Here is an 18,761-nt window from a genome sequence, read left to right on the forward strand (position 1 = left end):
TGACTGAAATTTAAGGATTAAAAAGATGTTTTGGACATTTTTTTGAATCATATTACAGTTGTCATGTACCTCAAATAGCAGATTCCATTCTAAGTAAAACTTCTTTTTGCCAATTCCATAGCAGCACAAAATCTGGTGAATATAAATTTGTGTAGCTAGAGAAATTCTCTAAAGACCACAGTGAAGAGACAAAACCTAACGTTATAACTGAAGTGACTTGTGGGACATAGCTGCCTGCGATTTCCACATACACTCTTTTCTATGTCTGATAGGATCTGATGCGGATACTTCTTTCTCCCATGTCTCTGTCAGCGACACTGACTGGTTGTCAATAAATAAAATATTACTCAGACTCATAAATGACAGTATGAAAATGTGGAGGAAACTCTGAAATGAATTGGCCTTAGGGCTTTTAAGCATAGCAGAGTTCTTACTTGTGTGAAGCTCATTTTCAGCACCTTGAAATAATGAATTCACTCAACCAACTCTCGGTCGTGTGCAGATGAACATACATGTGGAGTTATGGAATCAACATACATGTAGTCCAACAGTCAGTAGTGAAATATTTTAAATGAAAGTGAAGGGCAGGGCTCCTGCTAAAAGGGGGAAAAAGGGAGCTTTTCTGGTGATGGTAATGTTCTATTTTTAGAACACTACTAGGTTATGTTCACTTTGAGGCAAACCATTAGAGTATACTCTTAGGATTTGCACACTTTTTTTAGTTATTAATTCTTCAATTTTAAAAAAGCTAATGTAAAAAGAAAAACTTTTAAACTGAAGACATTGATCTAAGCTCCATGACGTTATGGATTTATGCCTTGGTCAACACTGTATTGCCAGTACCTAGAACCTGGCTCACAGAAAGGACTCAATGTATATTTAAGTGAACCAATAGTTACAAAAAGAAATCCTGAGCAAAGGTAGAAGAGTTCAGATAAAAAAGCAAAGACTCCCCTGCTTGACCTCCACCAATCCTACTCTTCAGAGCAATTGACTTTTTAATACTCAACTAACTCACTTTATAGTTTTCTTGGGGGTTCTTTTCATATCTTCAAATACTTATGCTAATTTTTTTCTTAATTTATCCATTTTAGACATTGTGTTCTTACTATGACAGATAAGGGTTTGATTCTGCCACTACTGCTTCCCTATCTTCCTCCTTCAAATATAGCTATAGTGAGAACTTAAACCAAATTAGAATGAAATATTGAATTTTACCTTCATTTCTCTACCAAGTTTGTCTTCAATTTATTTGGAGAAATATGAAATGGGAGTTTCTGCTAGAGACTAATTAATAATAAATGATACAACCCCACAAACACCTGGATGTCAGGAAGAAACTAGACTGGGACCATAAATGATAACTCATAATTTGAAAACGGATAGGTCTTCATATTATCATATTGACAAGAACTGTCTTTGTACCTTCTCACATAGTTGGCCTAAGTCAACATGGCAAGAAAATCTGAAGTCTTCCAAGTAATGTTCCTATATTGAAAAAACAAATAGAGACAGATGCTCATTTAGTCTAACACTCTCATTTTTTCAGAGAATAAATGAGAATCAGAGAAATTAATCTGTCCAGAGCCACAAAGCCTAATCAATAGCACAGTCTACTGATACACTCTGCCTAGTTAGTTGTCCATTCAACAAATTTATCAGATCCTATGCAAATAAAAAGAAAGATGAAAATCCTTGCCCTTGAGACACTTTCAGTCTAGAAAACTAAGAAGCCAAGTGAACATGGTCTGGGAGGTCTTTATGGGGTGGTCAGGGAGAATTAACAGAGAAAGGAGAGAAAAATAGTGATGTCTGGATCACGCCTGGAGGTTGCGTAGTGAGCACAATGCTTAGGAAGGAAAAGGTCACTCTTCACTCAGGGAGCGCATATGCAGAGGCATTCAAAATGAGAAAACTTGGTGGATAAGGAACTGAAATTGATGGGGATGACTTGAGAAACAGGGGATGGGTGAGGAGAACGGTGGGAAGTGAGGTGTCCAGGAATCAGCTTGTGAAGACAATGGAGATTCAATTGAGAAATATAAAGACTGTGACACGATTAGATTTGCACTTTAGAAAGCTGATCTTTATGCTGGAATGAAGGATGGAACCAAAGCAGGAGATAATGCATCAGAAGACAGTGCAAAAATTAAAGCTAGAAATATACTGAGGAAGAGATGGATTCTGGAGAGGAGAAGGTGGCTGAATTTATAGAACCTGGTGATTGATTGGAGGAGATAAGTAAGTACATATGAAGAATGTGTTTCTAGATTTCTGGGGTGGGAAACCTACTGAATGGACCATAGTGGGCTAACAACTTCATTCCCTGATGTTCTGGGTGCAGCAATTTGGTGGGTGGGATGATGATAAATTTGACACTGGGGACATCTGTGTAAAGATACTTAAGTGCCTCAGAAATAAATTTTTTTCTGTAGATTGCCTTGAATGACTGCACTCCTTCAGCTTAACAGATACTAAGTAAATACAGCACAACTTCCCCTCAAATCATCCATCTATTTCAACACAGGATTGTTGAAACCTCTCAAAACAATTAAGACAATTCCTATTTGGCTATTACAGAAGACTTTCTAAGAGAGAAGAGTTTCCCTGCCTATCATTGAAAAAAAAAGAATTTCAGGGTAAATGATTGATAAGGTAATGTTTTAAAATAGTCAAGAAATATTAAAATGTTCTAAGGTGTGCTTATTAAATTTAGTTAAGTGTCTAAAATGGGAAATTGCATAAACATACAGAGAGAAACCATAAAGACATAATAACAAATGAATGCTATGATATGGCATGAGGGCAAGGAAGTACATTTAATTATTGTCACTTGCTACCATTCTTTTGATTTTAATTTCCCAGGTGTACTGAGCTTTGCTTAATCACTGACTTCTAACATGTTTTCAGAATGTGGGGAAAATAACCATTAAATGACCATCAGAAAAAATAAGATAATCGCCAGTGAAATGCCCATTATAAAGTTCTATTCAAGGGCAATTCTCACTCCTCCCATTATGACCCTCCCTTTCTCATCCAGGATATAAAGAATTTATCCTTTTGTCTGGAACTTTGATTTACTTTCTAGATTATTTTTCTGTCTCACATTCAAATCAGTAATAAAGCTCAAGGTCTAATTTTACAGACACTCTTCCTTAAACCTTTATCTGTTTTCAATATCTTTTGTCTTGACCAAAATTTTCCAAGATTCATAAGTTTACAACACACACACACGCATACACACACACACACACCTAATACTTAGCTTACATACCTTACTAGATATTAGCAACATAATAAATGAATGAATTAAATGAACCTGGTATGGGACTAGCTATACTTTTGGCTCACTTTAATCTATCTCCTACAAAAAGTATTTTCCCAGGCTTCCTGGGTGGCTTGAAATTAGCAGAGAGAGTGCATTTTTTAAAAGTAATCTTTTCTACTTCTGAGATTCTATATTCAGTTTTAATTTCATATAAACCAGGTTTTGTTACCCACTTAAGTACTTTCCTGAATATCCAATGGAATGAAAAAAAATTAAGTTTAACTTAATTTTTATTCTTTACCTTCTTCATGTTCATTCCTTTCACTTTAAATTTCCTCTCTGCAAACAGCCATTCACACTCCTTCCAACCTTCCACATTGCCTTCCCTTTAACTTCCTAAGTCATAAAGGTTAAATAGAAAGCATTATACTTGGGTGCTGTACATTATAAAGGTTTCTTTTCCTTTGATCTTTCCACCACACCTAGCCCCTTTTTAAAAGAAAAAAGACTGACATTTATAAATCAAGTATTAATGACCTAACACCAATAAATGGTTAAATCCTAGAAAATAAACTTATACCTAAGAACTGGTAGACAAGTTTTTCAAGTATCAATAACAGTTAGAAATTCATGTTAAAACGTTCAAAACTAGTCATTCTCTCCATTCCTAAAATTCTTGTCTTGGAAAGCATATTTTCTAGACAAGTAATTAATTTTCACTATTTAAATTAATGGCAGATGTGGGCACAGAACATATAAATAGGTAAATTGATTAGGGAGTCTGTCATCACTTAATTTTTCTTATTTCATGCTTGATATATGTTAAAACTGATTTTTGGAGATAAAAATGAGGACTAGGTATACCCTGACACTGAAATATATAGCATAATATGTTTACTCCAAACCACATAATGATCAATTACCAAAAAAAAATTTTTTTAACGATAACTGATATTATGACAAAGTTATTATAACAAAGTATTTTTTATTGTTAATTAAATTCTTTCTATAGAGGGCTTGACTTAATGCAGACTTTGTGTTTTTTCAGTTTGAGTTAGCAAAAAGAGAATTTCACAAACGCTAGTGAGCCTGATGTATCAACAAATTTAAATTTAAGAAATATCCAATAGCTTTATTTCCCAGTACAAAATGTATGTATTGCCCATACATTTTTAACTGGTCCAGTAAAGATTAAGACATCATAGCTTTGTGTTTTTGTTAAAGTTTCTCTTCATGGCCAGAAACTATAGATGGATCCGACTATGTAATGGAACATAGCAAAATGTATTGTTCTCTTGAGTCTTCAGGGAATAATAGTTGGACTATTTTATTATTTTAACTAACAAATGCTGCTGCTATTCACTTTCAGAGTACTTTTCAACATGACAGCTTTACAATGTGCTTGTTATGTAAGTAAACATTTAGTTTTTTCCTTCATTTGTTGGCAACAACAAAAATGATTATACATATATGTACTTGTTAAGTTTCTAAAATGAATTTTTCAAATTTGAATGTACATTTGTAAGTGATTTGGAAAGAGTGGATGGTCAGAATCAGAATTAAGTGGGCAGCAAAGTACAGTGGACTGAAGTCAGAGAAACGGCCCTGACTCTCCCTGGGGGCATGACTCCAGGACCAAGACGGCTGATACTGTGCTCTTTTCTAGTCTAGATGGTATATTTCATTTCATACATTGTGTCTGCATAGAATAAATGGTTATATTTAGTTTCAAGGACAATTTTTTGAAAATGCTACAACTGAGAAATAATCACAAAACCTTGCTATGATGAAGCTTCAGGTTTTATGTTGTTAAAAAATAATTACAATATGAAAGGGGAGAGTACAGTATACCTTGCTAACTGCTTGTTCCTGAGGTTTTCTAGCTAGTAACTCACCCACCCCAATTTTTTATAGGTGATAAACATTTAATTCTGGATGTCATGTTTTGTTTTTACTTTTTGATTAACTTAGATAAATTTTAACAATCTGGATTACAAAGCAGTGCTTGTAGCATTATTTCCTTTCTGGAGCTATTGGTATTGAAATGACAATTTCAATGCAGCTCTAAGAAATTCTAGTGTAGCCAAAAAATTACATTTTCACCTGTATGAGAACCTTTTATCACTTGAATTACTTTATTACCTTGCTTGATAAATGCCTCTGAAACTTTGAATATAGAGGCCATTATTTTTTCCAGTTCATAAACTTCTCTTTCAGACTGAAATTCTTCTCTTTTGGAAAGCACTGGGTACTTTTTAACAAAACTACTTGTTCTAGTAAACTTCAGGAGTTCTTTAGGTGAGAATATAATATCTAGGAAGCAAAAACTAGTTTTTGCCTTCATTTTCTTCCCAGAAGGCAAGGCAAAATAGTGTATTTTTTGTTCCTTACTTAAAATGACTGCCCTTTTTTCAAACAAAACAAAACTTACATCATTCCTTCATTCAACAAATAGTTACTGATTGCTTACTATACACCATCAAGCACAATGTTAAGCATCAGATATTTCTTTGTTCGTAGAGATTAGATTTGGTTTCTTTTTAGGGGAACTATAGCTCTTCTACTCTTTTTATAATTTTTATAAATAGGTTCTTAAAGAATAAGTCACAATCTTTACATTCTTTTAACTTCCATTAATCAGAATTTTTTTACATTTTAAAGAAATTGAGTCTATAAATAAGTTTATTACTATCTGTTGAAAGTACAGGTCAGAATAAAAGCTGGTTATAAGATTTTGGCTTAATTGTGAAATGTAAATGCAAAATTGTAAGCCAATTTGTAATGGGGAATTAAACCATTCATTTCATTACTGATTTCAAAAACAGGCAACAAATTCAAAGCAGATGAAATTGTACTACCAATAATTAAGTCTTACTACATAATAAACTACTTACTACAGAAAATACAAGGAGAGAGTAATAATTGACTGCTTTTTAAAACTTAAAATACAATGATGCTTTTATGATTAATACTCTCAATATTTTTATCCACACTAAAATTTTGAGAATTCTTTAGTCTTTAATAAGTCATACCTTTATTGCTTTCATGTAAAACTGTTAGGCTTTAAATTATTTACAATGAAGCAGTAGATTTTTATTTCATCATTTTTTTTCTAAACTCTTAGCTGTTCTTCAAGGATAGGTCTACCAATTTTGCCTGAAAATATGAAAGCATGTTAATTTGCGGCCAGGATCACCCTCTCTAATTCAGCAGGGCCCAAAGGTATGCAGCAATTTCATCATCATGAAAAGAATGTTACTTTTTTGTTTCTAATCTAACAGGGAAGTATTGGATATTCATTAATGAAATACTACAAAGACAGGTGTCTTGATTATGTTACCCTATTAACTCTACCAAATTATCTGGTTTCAAATATTAATCTTTTTTGATTTAAGAAAAGATGACACACAGTCAACGAGGCAAACTGAAGTCAAAACATTCCTCTCTGAGGCAGAATATCTCTGGTTCTTTAAAACCCTCAAGGTCTCCTAAAGAGTGAGTGAGTGAGTGAGTGAGTGAGTGAGTGAGTGAGTGTGTGTGTGTGTGTGTCTGGTGATTTATTTGCTCACCTCTAAGAACACTAGGGGTGAATTCAGTATTTATGGAAGATGCAAGAGTGCAAATGAGAATTAATTCCCAGAAAGCAAGCTATTGTTTCTGCGTCATTTCCTGGTCACCAAGCAGCAGCTGTCAATTAACTCTGATCAGACATATAAACGTATATGAAGAGGAGAACATTCAAAAGTGTCCTTCGGCACTAAAATCCTATTCTCCCTTCTCCTCTTCTTACGTAACAGCCACACCGCTGTATATAGCTCTTATTATAAACAAAACCAACCAAACAAAAAAACATACTAAAAATAAGGTGGATTAAAGAGAAATTTTGCATAGTAATGGATTCTTATATTCTACTTCTGCTAATGTGATTCCTGTTCAATCTGTAGATTAGAAGAGCATAATCTATTTACTCCATTGGTTAAAAACTTCTGCAATGACAGATACACTTTCTACTGCAGTCGTTTCTATGCTCAGAACAGCACAACTACTACATTCTGAAAATTAAAAAGATGGCATTTTGACTACTTTATAAAAAATCCATATGGAAACTCAGATTTTAAAAAAATGTATTGTTTTAAAATGTCAACTACTGTTCTTACTTCTCCCAAGTCTAAACTAATTGAAGGTTATGAAGTAACTACTTCCCCCCAGAAGCCAGATCTTTCACCTATTCTAAATGGGGGAATACCTCTCATAAATCAGGTGAAAAATAAGGTCTTGCTGACTGAATGATAATCCAGGGTCCTGTAGCTGACAATTCCTTATCTGGACCTTCTATCTACCACAATGAGCAATCCCTTAAAGTCAAGATAGTAACTTCATCAATTATCTGTAAGTCTGAAAGCAGTAGTAAAAACAATCTGCATAAATACTAGTTTCTCAATCTAGCTTCACTTGTTCCAAGGAACATGACAAGAGAAATGTGAGGCATTTGATGACTAAATCTAAAATTCTGCCTGTTTCACGTTGAGCTCTTACCAGCTGTGATTCAGTCTTCACAGATGATCTTGTTTAAGAGGTAGAAAAAAGAAGGAAGTGCAAAGATCAAAGTCGTGATTACAAAGGGGAACAACTATTTTTGTATGTATACTCCAGTATTTACTAACTGGGTTTGAAAAACAGGGGCATTTATTCAGCCCATGTGAATGCCAAATGAAGACCATAACATAAAACTGAAATTTGAAAATAAGATAATAGATTTTCAAATCGCCACTAACCCCTAATTGAATTACAGTGTTTTCTTTGAAGAGTCTTTCAAACAATTTTGAAGTGGTTTATTGTTTATAGCAAGAAGTATTTCACTGCCAGCATTAAATGTACACACAATGAGTCTTCCTTTGTGTTCACATTTGTCCAATAGGCTGTGGCCCAGGAAGACATTTTATCTAAACAAGCTCCAGAGGGCATTGAGGAGTTGCAGGTACATCAATATAGATTAATGATTTCAGGAGATATTCACGTGTTAATTTATTAAATGTTTTTCGCACCTTAGCAATTTAATTACATGATAAATATAAAACGGTACAAGAAACGAATCTCTTTTTATTTTCTCTCATCCCAAGTTCATAGGCTCAAAAATAAATCTTGCTTCAAATTATTTACACAATTTCTCTAGTGCATTAAACAGTAAAAGGATTCATCTCTAGAAAGCACAATAGTAAAATCAGGAAAACAACACACTTGAGCTAAGGGCTTTAATCAAGATTCCCTTTTCAATTTTTAACAAACACTATGCAATTTAAACTATTCAAGACTATTCGACTGAGGTATTTTGTTAGAAAAATAAGCACTCACCACTGATTGATCCTAAGCTTTAGCGTTTACCAAAGATCATCAGTTTGTAGAACATTTGCACGAAGAGCTCATGCTTTGGTACTACTATAGTCATTTTCTCAGATTATAGGCTTTATAGCAATTTTTTAAGGTTAAATATAGTTATTTGATCTGCAATGCTGAAAACCCTACTTAACAAAGTCTATGAAAACATCTTAAAACTTGATAATGAAATACTGTATCATTAAGTCCCACTTAAGTTTCAGGATAGACCAATACTTCAGGACAAACATCTCCATCAGTATCTATTAAAGATCGTAAGAAAACTTGTGTTTAGGATAGGCTTTCTTTATATCATTACTTTTGTTTTAGAGGTCATGCAACATACATGGTTTTGTTGTCCAAGGATTTCACATAATCAGAGTGCCTAAAAAGTGCTCAAAGTAGGTAATTTCTTTTCTCTCTCAAATACCAGGCCCTGTAGGATCAGTACCAGGCCCTCCTTATAAAGAGAGGGTGCGGGGAGAGAGCGAGCAGGAGTGGGGGCTTTTTGAAGCAGGAGGTGAAGGATAAGGCTGGCTGTCCTATTCTATCTGGGGGAGCTGGGGAGGGCTTTCCCAGTCGGTTGGACTGACATGCACTTCTGCTTTCATTTCATGGAACGCCCTTGGGCGAAATCTGGTTCAGCACTGCACCAACCACCTTCCCCTCTGTCCCCCGCGCCGAAGCGCACCTCAGCCCCCAAGCTCTCCCCCAGCAGGGGGTGGGGTGGGGATAAAAAAGTTTCCAAGAGTTCCCCTCTGGTTCCGGGTCCCGCAAGGAGAGGGAGGGCTGCCAGAGCACTTGGGGCCCTCGGGCCAACCCGCTTGCGAAGTCCAGATGTGCCTTCGCCCCGCTCTCGCCAAATCCATGTGCCTTTCAACTACTGTCAGCCTCCTCCGTCCGGCTAGCCCAGCGGTTAGCGCAGGAATGAGGAAGTCTGAGCAGGGCTGGAGGGGTGCAGGGCGGGTAGGTGGCGGGACTCGGGCCCCACGTCCCCGGCGTGGCCCCCTTGACCGGGCTGGCTTACCCTGGTGGCGAGTCCGCGCTCGGCCTCCCTGCGCCTGTGGGCTCCTGTCCCGGGCGGCGCGGCCTGCGCGCTGGCGAGGGAAGGGGCAGCGACTGGCCGGGCCGGAGCGGGTCCGGCCGCGGGGCGGGTCAGGTCCGGGCGGGCGGGCGCGCGGTCTCGCCGGGCCGGGCCAGTCAGCGCCGCGCCATGTCCGCAGCACGGGCGGAGGGAAGCGCAGGGCGCGCGGTGGCCGGGCCGCGGCGGCGCCGCCTTCCCGGCCGCGGCGGCTCCGGCCTGGGCTGCGCGGAGCTCCGGGAGCCGGGCCGGCGCGGGGCGCAGGCCGAGGGCGGCGGCGGCGAGAGGCCCGACCGACGGGAAGGGCAGGGGAAGCTGTCAGCGCGTCGCCGGGCCGCTCCGGTGGCGAAACCTCCTCTTCCTGCCCCGGCTCGCTGGTGCACTTCTCTCTCTTTCTCTCTCGCTCACTCTCTCACTTCCTGGCTGGAAATTCCCACTGACGTCGAGAGAGAAAGACAGACGGACACACGCGCTCACGCAGCGGGGGCGGGAGGTGGGGTCGCAGCCGGGGGTGGGGGAAGCCCGCACTTCGGGGGGCGCCGTGCGCCCCCGGCCGGGCCTCGGGGCGCAGCTCGGCTCCCGGCCTCGGGGCCGCTTGGGGGCGCAGGACTGGGGGCGCGCTCGGCGGCGGGGACGCCGCGTCCCTTGCGGAGCTCCCGGAGCCCTGAGGGCTGCGGCGGTCGGGGACGCCCCCGGGAAGCGGCCGTGGAGCCCAAGTGTCCCGGGAAGCAGGCGGCGCGGCCGTTAGAGTCGGGCGGTCCCTGAACCCCTAAGGACAGGCCCAAGAATCTGGAGGGCAAGATGCGTCGGCGTGGAGCCAAGCATGCTGTGCATAAAAATAAATCTCATCTCGATATCCCATTTAAATAGTCTCAGATACATTCAAATCTCTTCACAGATTAAACTGGAATTTCTGTATCAAGACTGACATCTGTCCAGTGAAGTCTGAACAACTTCTGGGTTTTGGTGAGGTCCTAAATATCTCGGTTCTGACAGTTATCCAGAACTTTCGTCTACAGGGCATTATCAGGCCTTATGATAATTACTGTAGATAGAGTTATATGTGGTAGCAATAGTTTTGGTTCATAGCTCGTAAAGAAATACTGACCCGCCAGAAGGGAGTTTTTTGTTTTTTTTTCCGGAGAGAGAGCCTGAAGAACCTGCAGACAGGCCTGCCTGTGACCACCGTTCACTGGCAATTGAGCTTCTTAATGTTCCAGGCACTATACTTGGCCCAGACTGGGGATACCTTGGGGTAGCTTAGCTCCCCAAATAAGAACCCTTGAGCTGAAAGAGATATTTTAGAGCTCGTTATCTCACTACTGGGTTCAGTGACAACCGTGTTAAATTGTGAAACATGCACTCACTAGGTGGTGTGGCTATGGCATTAGATTGCCCCTAGGGACCATATTCCTTTCATGCCCACTCCCTGCTCTCCCACCAACCTCCCTAAGATTATAAGAATCTTCTCCATGGAGTGTTTGGCAGAAGACTAGCGATCCATTTGACTGGATCAGGGGTAAATCTCTGCAGTGACTGTGGCACCAACCATATGCCTGCAGGCAATTGCCTTTAGTTCCCAGAGGCTATTTAAAGTGCTGGACTTCAGGGGATTTGTGAAGACTGAAGACAATGATGGTTTAGAAACCCTGTGTTATTATTAATGGGGCAGTATTAGAAATTGTGCCAATATTGTATTTTAGTAGATTAATACACAGTTGATATAAAATGATTTTTGCCTCTGATGTGAATATCAAGAGTACAGACTTCGATGAAACAGCCAAGTGTTAGGTGTGAGCACTGACAGTCTTCATTTGCTGGCTAGTGGAAATAACCCATTGTTGAAAGAAGGAATAGACAAAAGATTGTTACAGGAGTAGAGCCAGTATGACATATTTTGGTGACAAAAATTAAAGACTGTTAGTGAAAAAGATCAAATTAAATTTCAAATTCAAAACTATTCCATGAATGAACTTAAAAGTGAAGGTGGGGTGTTAAGCAGGGATTTTAGTTTATTTGGTCTGCCATAAACAACTGGGTGGCTTCAAACCACAGAAATCTATTCTCTTGAAGTTCTGGAGGCCAGAAGTCTGAGATCAAGTTGTTGACAGGGCTATGCTCACTCTGAAAGCTCTAGGGGAAAATCTTTCTTGTCTTTTCTGAGCCTCGGGGGGCTCCTGGCAATCTCTAGCATTCCTTGACTTTCAGCCTCATCATCACTCCAGTTTCTGCCTGTCTTCACTTAGCCTTCTTCCCTGTGTCTCCTTTGTGTCCTTATTAACCTAAGGCATCAGGAATTGTATTTAGAGGCCACCCCAATCCAGCCTGACCTCATCTTAACTTGATGGCATTTGTAAAGACCCTTATCCAAATAAAGTCATGCTCACAGGTACCTGGGGTTAGGACTTGAGGGTGTCTTTTCAGGAGGATACAAGTCAATGCATTATAGTAGGCAAAAATGTAAAAGCCCCCAGTTATGCTCTTTTTGCCTCACCAGTTAACCTTCTTGTATTCCTGCTTTGTTTCCTAACACCTACTCTACTTTCTATACATACCTGCTTTCAGGAAAGTTTCTTAGAAATTCACCCACCCTAACGTGTGAGAGAGCATTTCCCATCATCAGGCCCCAAACTAAAAAAAAAATGCCTAACTGTGGGATTTCAGGCAACAAGTTGTGGAAAGGGCAAGTCGTGTTACATTTGTCACAAAATTTGTGAAATCACATGAGTTTCCCTTTTCATGAAGCTGAGAATTGGAAATGTTGGTGTCCAGAGAATTCTAAGGGTGATATCTACATGGTGTGTATATTGACAATGCGAAACTATATAGTATGAAGGGTATTCACAAATATAGACTCGTACATCTGAGCCTTGCAAGTGCTAAGACCCATCTTGGAGATAGAACAAGAATAGAATTGTTTTCCTATAAAGGGTTCAACTTGTTTCAGGTTGTAAGCTACCTCCACATTCTTAGAAATACCCAGGTCACAGCTCTTGGCTGTGAGCACTAAGATGAAATGAAAAGGCTTCACCAGACTTGAAATCAGACCTGAGTTGGAATCCTGGCTTTGCCTTGATCTATCTGTGTAACTTTTGCCAAGTAATTGTGTGAATTTCAGTTTCTTCCCTGTACAGTAAGGATAACAGTACAGCTTATATAAGCTGTATGATAGTTTATATACTCTTTCATTATATATGTATATGTTATATTGCTATGGTCTGAATGTTTGTGTCCCTCTTAAATTCTAAGAGGAGGCAATAAGAGGAGGGGCCTCTGGGAGATGAATAAATCATGAGGACAGAGGTCTCATGATTTGGATTAGTACACTTATAAAAGAGACTCCAGAGAGCTAGCACCTCCCTTCTTCCACGTTAGGATACAACAGAAAGTCTACAACCTGAAAGAGGGTCCTGCTGTGGAATTCTGATCTCAAACTTCAGCCTCCAGAACTGTGAGAAATAAATTTTTGTTTATAAGCTGTCCAATCTGTGGTATTTTGTTATAGCAGCCCAAGTTAGTACACTAAGACATGTGTATATATATATATATATGTAACAACATATGTGTTGTTATGTGCATACACAACATGTATACTACATTGTAACAACCTTACCTAGAGACAAAGGAGACATAAAGAATGTAAAAGGCCTATACAAGCATAAACAGTTATTCTAAGAAAAAGGACTTGAAATTAATTTCCTTAAAGACTTAAGGGACATAAATGCTTATGCTGTTGTCTCCTGGGGCATACACGCATCCTTGTGGCATTCTCCGTACTGACAGTGAAGTATTTCATTATACCTCCATTCAAGTGCTTGCCATATTCTGTCTGTGCTTGCACAGTTAGCAGGTCTTATTGAGAGAGCATTCAATTAGCCAATATAGATGGTTACAAAAGAAAAAGAAAATACAATCTCTACTCATAAGATAAAGCCAGAAAGAATGACCCCAGATAGACAAATCAGGACAAAAGTAATTTGTACAATGGATTATATCACCAAGAGTAAAATCAAAAGGAGAAGGTAAAGAAATTATTTTCCTTTTAAGATTAAATAGAGAATCCATCGTTTTATTCTTTGGCAATGAAGACACACTGAAATAGAGACATCAACACATTTAAAAGAAGAATGTTAAAAGTGAAGCATCTTTACAGTAGCATCTTTTCTATTAGTTCAAATAAGTATGCATCAGCATCATGGCTTTCAAAGATTCATGAAACACAAAGGAGTACACGTAATTATAGCACTAGGCAGAGTACAGTAAATGCTTTCATGGAGGTATAATCAGATACTTAGGCACAGGTGGGGAGAGATACAAGGGTACTTGCAGTATTGCCTGGTGGTTAAGCTGTTAGGTGGTGGAATGAGGTGCTACCTTCATATTTGAAGGCAGTACTTGATTGCACCCTTTACACAAAATAATTCACTCCTCTTCTGCCTTGAGTTGCTGTGTGGCTTTGGAAGAGGAATAAAATTGTTCCAACCCTCCTTTTTCTCATCTGGAAGATAGGACAATAATTATGTCTGCCTCATGGTGGTATTGTGGGGGTCAAGTAATGCATTGTGTGTGAACCAACTAAGGTGACTGATGCTCAGGAAACTTGTATTTGTATCAGTTATTATTGTCAATACAATTGTTTCTCAGAAGAAAGACTTGAAGAAGAAAGTATTTAGTGGATATTGGAATGGTGGATAAGATATTTTGGTGTGTTAATCAATGTGGGGAATGATACTTAAAGGCTAAGGTCTATGTTTAAAACACTGTTTGTAACAAAAAGGCTTAGGAAGTGAAATTGTACTAGTTACTTAGGAATTTTCCTTAGCAAGTATGTTGTACTAGTTAATATAAAAAAGTTTGTTCCCAGATACCCACCTGCCAACATTTTTTTGTCTAATATCATTTCTCTAAAGCACATTCATAGCACTTAAAATACATTCCATCAGTAATAAAGAAATGTTCAAAAAGATGAATTATTCTTTTCTTTAAAAATGTGAACAAAGGCCTCGTGGAAGCCGGGGTAATACATATTGTTTCATCAAAGAATTGGCCATAAAAGCATATCCCATTTATAGACAGACTCAGAAAGAGAAGAGAGTATGGAAAGCTGGGATTTGAATCTAAGTCAAGTTAACATCTATATTCAGGAGGCTGAGATGCAGCTGATGAGAGAGAAGTAGTGGTTTGTGGAAGGTGTAGAAATCCTGGCATCATTTAAGGCAGTAAAGAAGGAATGGAGTAATGTTTCCTCTTTATGGAAACCACGAAATAATCATCTTCTATTGCTTCTAAACAATAATCATCCTGGAATTTACCAGTAATATAACTGGACAAAACAAAGACTTTTATAGAAAAATATATCCTATAAGTGAAATACTCAGGCCAGAAAGAGTTGACACTTTATGTGATCCTCTCATAATCTTAGTCGAAGATGATTCAGACTCAAGCTAATAAGGTAGCAGTAGAAATACAAGGCATACCTTGGAGATACTGTGGGTTCAGTTCCAAAGCACCACAATAAAGCAAGTCAAATGTATTTTTTGGGTTCCCAATGCATATAAAGTTATGATTATACTATATGGTAGCCTATTAAATATGCAATAGCATATGTCAAGAAAAACAATGTACATACCTTAATTAAAAAGTACTCTATTGCTAACCATCATCTGAGCTTTCATCAAATCATAATCTTTTTGCTAGTGGAGGGTCTTGCCTCAGTATTGATGGCTGCTGACTAGTCAGGGTGGCAGTTACTGAAGGTTGGGATGGCTGTGGCAATTTCTTAAAATGACAATGAAGTTTGCCACATTGACATTTTTCATGAATAATTTCTCTATAGCATGAGATGCTGTTTGATTTGCAGGAACTTCCTTCAAAATTGGAGACTATTCTCTCAAATCCTGCCATTGCTTTATCAGCTAAGTTTATGTAATATTCTCAATCCTTTGTTATTTCAACAATCTTAATAGTACCTTCACCAGGAGTAGATTCCATCTCAAGAAACCACTTTCTTTGCTCATCCATAAGCAACTCCTCATCCGTTAAAGTATTATCATGATAATTATAGCAATTCAGTCACATCTTCAGGCTCCACTTCCAATTACAGGTCTTTAACTATTTCCCCTGCATCTGCAGTTACTTCCATCACTGAAATCTTGAACTCCTCAAAGTCATCTGTGAGAGCTGGAATCAACTTCTTTTGAATTACTCTTCATGTCAATATTTTGACCTCTTCCTATGAATCAAAAATGTTATAAATGGCATCTAGAATGGTCAGTGCTTTCCAGAAGGTTTTCAATTTGCTTTGCTCAGATCCATCAGAGGAATCACTCTTTATGGCAGCTACAGCCTTGTGAAATGTTTTCTTAAATAGTAGGACTTGAAAGTCAAAATTGCTCCTTGATTCATGGGATATAGAATGGAATTTGTGTTAGCAGGTATGAAAATATTAATCATTGTCATCTCCATCAGAGCTCTTGGGTGACCAGGCTCACTGTCAATGAGCAGTCATATTTCAAAAGGAATCTTTTTTCTGGATAGTAGGTTTCAAGAGTGGGCTTAAAATATTCAGTAAACTGTGTTGTAAAGAGATTTGCTTTCATCCAGGCTTTGTTTTTCCATTTACAGAGCACAGACAGAGTAGATTTAGCATAATTCTTCAGGAACTAGGATTTTCATAATGGCCAATGAGCACTGGTTTCAACTACAAGTCAGCAGGTTCATGAGCCCCTAAAAGAGAGTTAGCCTGTCCTTTGAAGCTTTGACTGCTAACTTCATAGGTCAGGTACTGACTTCTCTTCTGTAGCTATGAAAGCCCTACATGGCATCATCTTCTATTATAAGACTGTTTCATCTACATTGAAAATCTGTTGTTTAGTGTAGCCCTCTTCCTGAATTATTTTAGCTAGATCTTCTGGGTAACTTGCTGCAGCTTCTACATCAGCACTCGCTGCTTCACCTTGTACTTTTATGTTATGGGAATGGCATCTTTTCTTAAATCTCATGAACTAACCTCTGTTAGATTAAAACTTTCTTCTGCAGCTTCCTCACCTTTCTCAGCCTTCACAGAATTGAAGAGATTTAGGACCTCACTCTGGATTAGGCTTTGGAGTCAGGGAACGTTGTGACTGGTTTGGTCTTCTATCCAGACCACTAAAACTTTGTCCATCTCAGCAAGAAGGCTGTTTCTGTCTCTTATCATTCATATTCATTGGAGTAGCACTTTTAATTTCCTTCAGAACTTTTCCTTTGCATTCACAACTTGGCTAACTGTTTGGCTCAAGAAGCCTAGCTTTGGTTTTATCTCAGCTTTTGGCATGCCTTCCTCACGAAGCTTAATCATTTCTAGCTTTCATTTTAAAGTGAGAGACATGTGGCTTTTCCTTTCATTTGAACACTGAGAGGCCATTGTAGGATTATTGATTGGCCTAATTTCAATTTTGTTGTGTCTCAGGGAATGGGACGCCTGAGACGGAGAGCGACCAGGGAGGGAATGGCTGGTTGCTGGGGTAGTCAGAGTACACACAACATTTATCAGTTAGGTTCACCATCTTATATGTGCACAGTTTGTGGTGCCCCCACACAGCTCACCATAACAAATGAAATAGTAATGAAAAAGTTTGAAATACTGAGAAAATTACCGAAATGTGACAGAGATACAAAGTAAGCAAATGCTATTGGAAAAATGGTGCCAATAGACTTGCTTGACTCAGAGTTTCCACAAACCTTTAATTTGTTAAAAAAAAATCAATATCTGTGAAGTCCAATAAAGGGAGGTGCAATAAAATGAGGTATGCCTGTAGTAATCTCTATCATTTATCAAGTACTTACTATTTGTGGCATTGTTTCTAGTGTATTTATATGATGTTTGGGGTAAATAAAACTAGCAACTATTTAAAAGAAAACCTAAATCCCAGTGATTTAACACAGTAAAAGTTTTAAAGTTTACTTCTTTCTCACACAAAATCCACTGCAGAAGCTCTTGGCTGGCTGGCTCATCAGGGAAGTTCTCCTCCAGATAATGACTTAATGATTCAGAATCCTTCTATCATTTAACTATACCATCATTATGTGTTGTTTCCAATACCTCAAAAAAGGAAGAAAGATATAGGAATTGTTTATCTTCTTTTTAACTGCCTGTGATGGAAAGTGACACAACACTTCTTCTAACATTCCATGGCCTCACTTAGATGTAATGGACCTAGGAAATACAATTTTTCTGGGTGTTTAGGAAGAGAAGATAAGTTTGGTGAGCCTACAATTAATATTTGCTATATGTGTATTAATTTATGTAATTCTCAAACAATCATTTAAGACTGAATCTATAGGAATATGATGCATTCCGTTTTAGATATGTTATATAGGATAGACTCAATAGATCTCCATGTAGAAATGACTGATGTTTAATTATAAATTCAACCCTGATGCTCCAAGAGACACAGAATTGGAAATCTAAATTTAGAGATAACTGCAAAAATGTAGTTGTCATGGAGTGTTTCTAAAATATTAGTGATCAAACAGAGTTGGAAGAGAGGGTGGACCAAGGACAGAAATTTGATGAATAACTATTTCTGTGATTGATGTGTGTGTGTGTGTGTGTGTGTGTGTGTGTGTGTGTGTGCGCGCGTGCGGTACAGGGGGTGGGGAGATAAAAGAGATGCTTGAAGACCCCTGAGATGCCATCAAAGACAGGCTTGGAAAACCAGAGAAGAGTTTCAAGGGTCGGAGAGGGCTCAACAGTGTCAAATAAGCTGACAGTTCTTGGAAGGGGGGGATGAGAAGGGGCAGTGGAATTGGAAACTATGAAATCCCAAGCATGACTTCAGGGGGTGGTCATGCAGCTAAGAAAAGAAACCAGCATACACTCTACCCACCTTGCTCACGCTGTTTAGAGGAAAAGGGAACTTCATCAATTCTCAAAATGGCACTGATAGCAGTGGCTGGGGTCCTAGGTTACTTTATAGAGTAGTTTCAATATAATGATAAGAGCCAAGAACCAGGTAATAGAGTCAGCAGGTGAGTGGGAAATGGAGAAGGGAAGGC

The 18,761-nt window shown here is 38.6% G+C and overlaps 1 protein-coding gene across 1 annotated transcript in view; it reads right to left on the reverse strand.

The window, feature by feature from the left end:
* Window positions 1–10,087, reverse strand: part of NFKB1 (nuclear factor kappa B subunit 1) — a 118,253-nt gene extending 108,166 nt beyond the window's left edge. The window contains exon 1 of the mRNA XM_037020165.2: window positions 9,669–10,087. The gene's annotated coding sequence lies outside the window, so the exon portion shown is untranslated. The remainder of the gene's footprint in view (window positions 1–9,668) is intronic.
* Window positions 10,088–18,761: the final 8,674 nt, after the last annotated feature.

This window comes from Manis javanica, chromosome 5 (assembly GCF_040802235.1).
Source record: "Manis javanica isolate MJ-LG chromosome 5, MJ_LKY, whole genome shotgun sequence".
NCBI classification, from domain to species: Eukaryota; Metazoa; Chordata; class Mammalia; order Pholidota; family Manidae; genus Manis; species Manis javanica.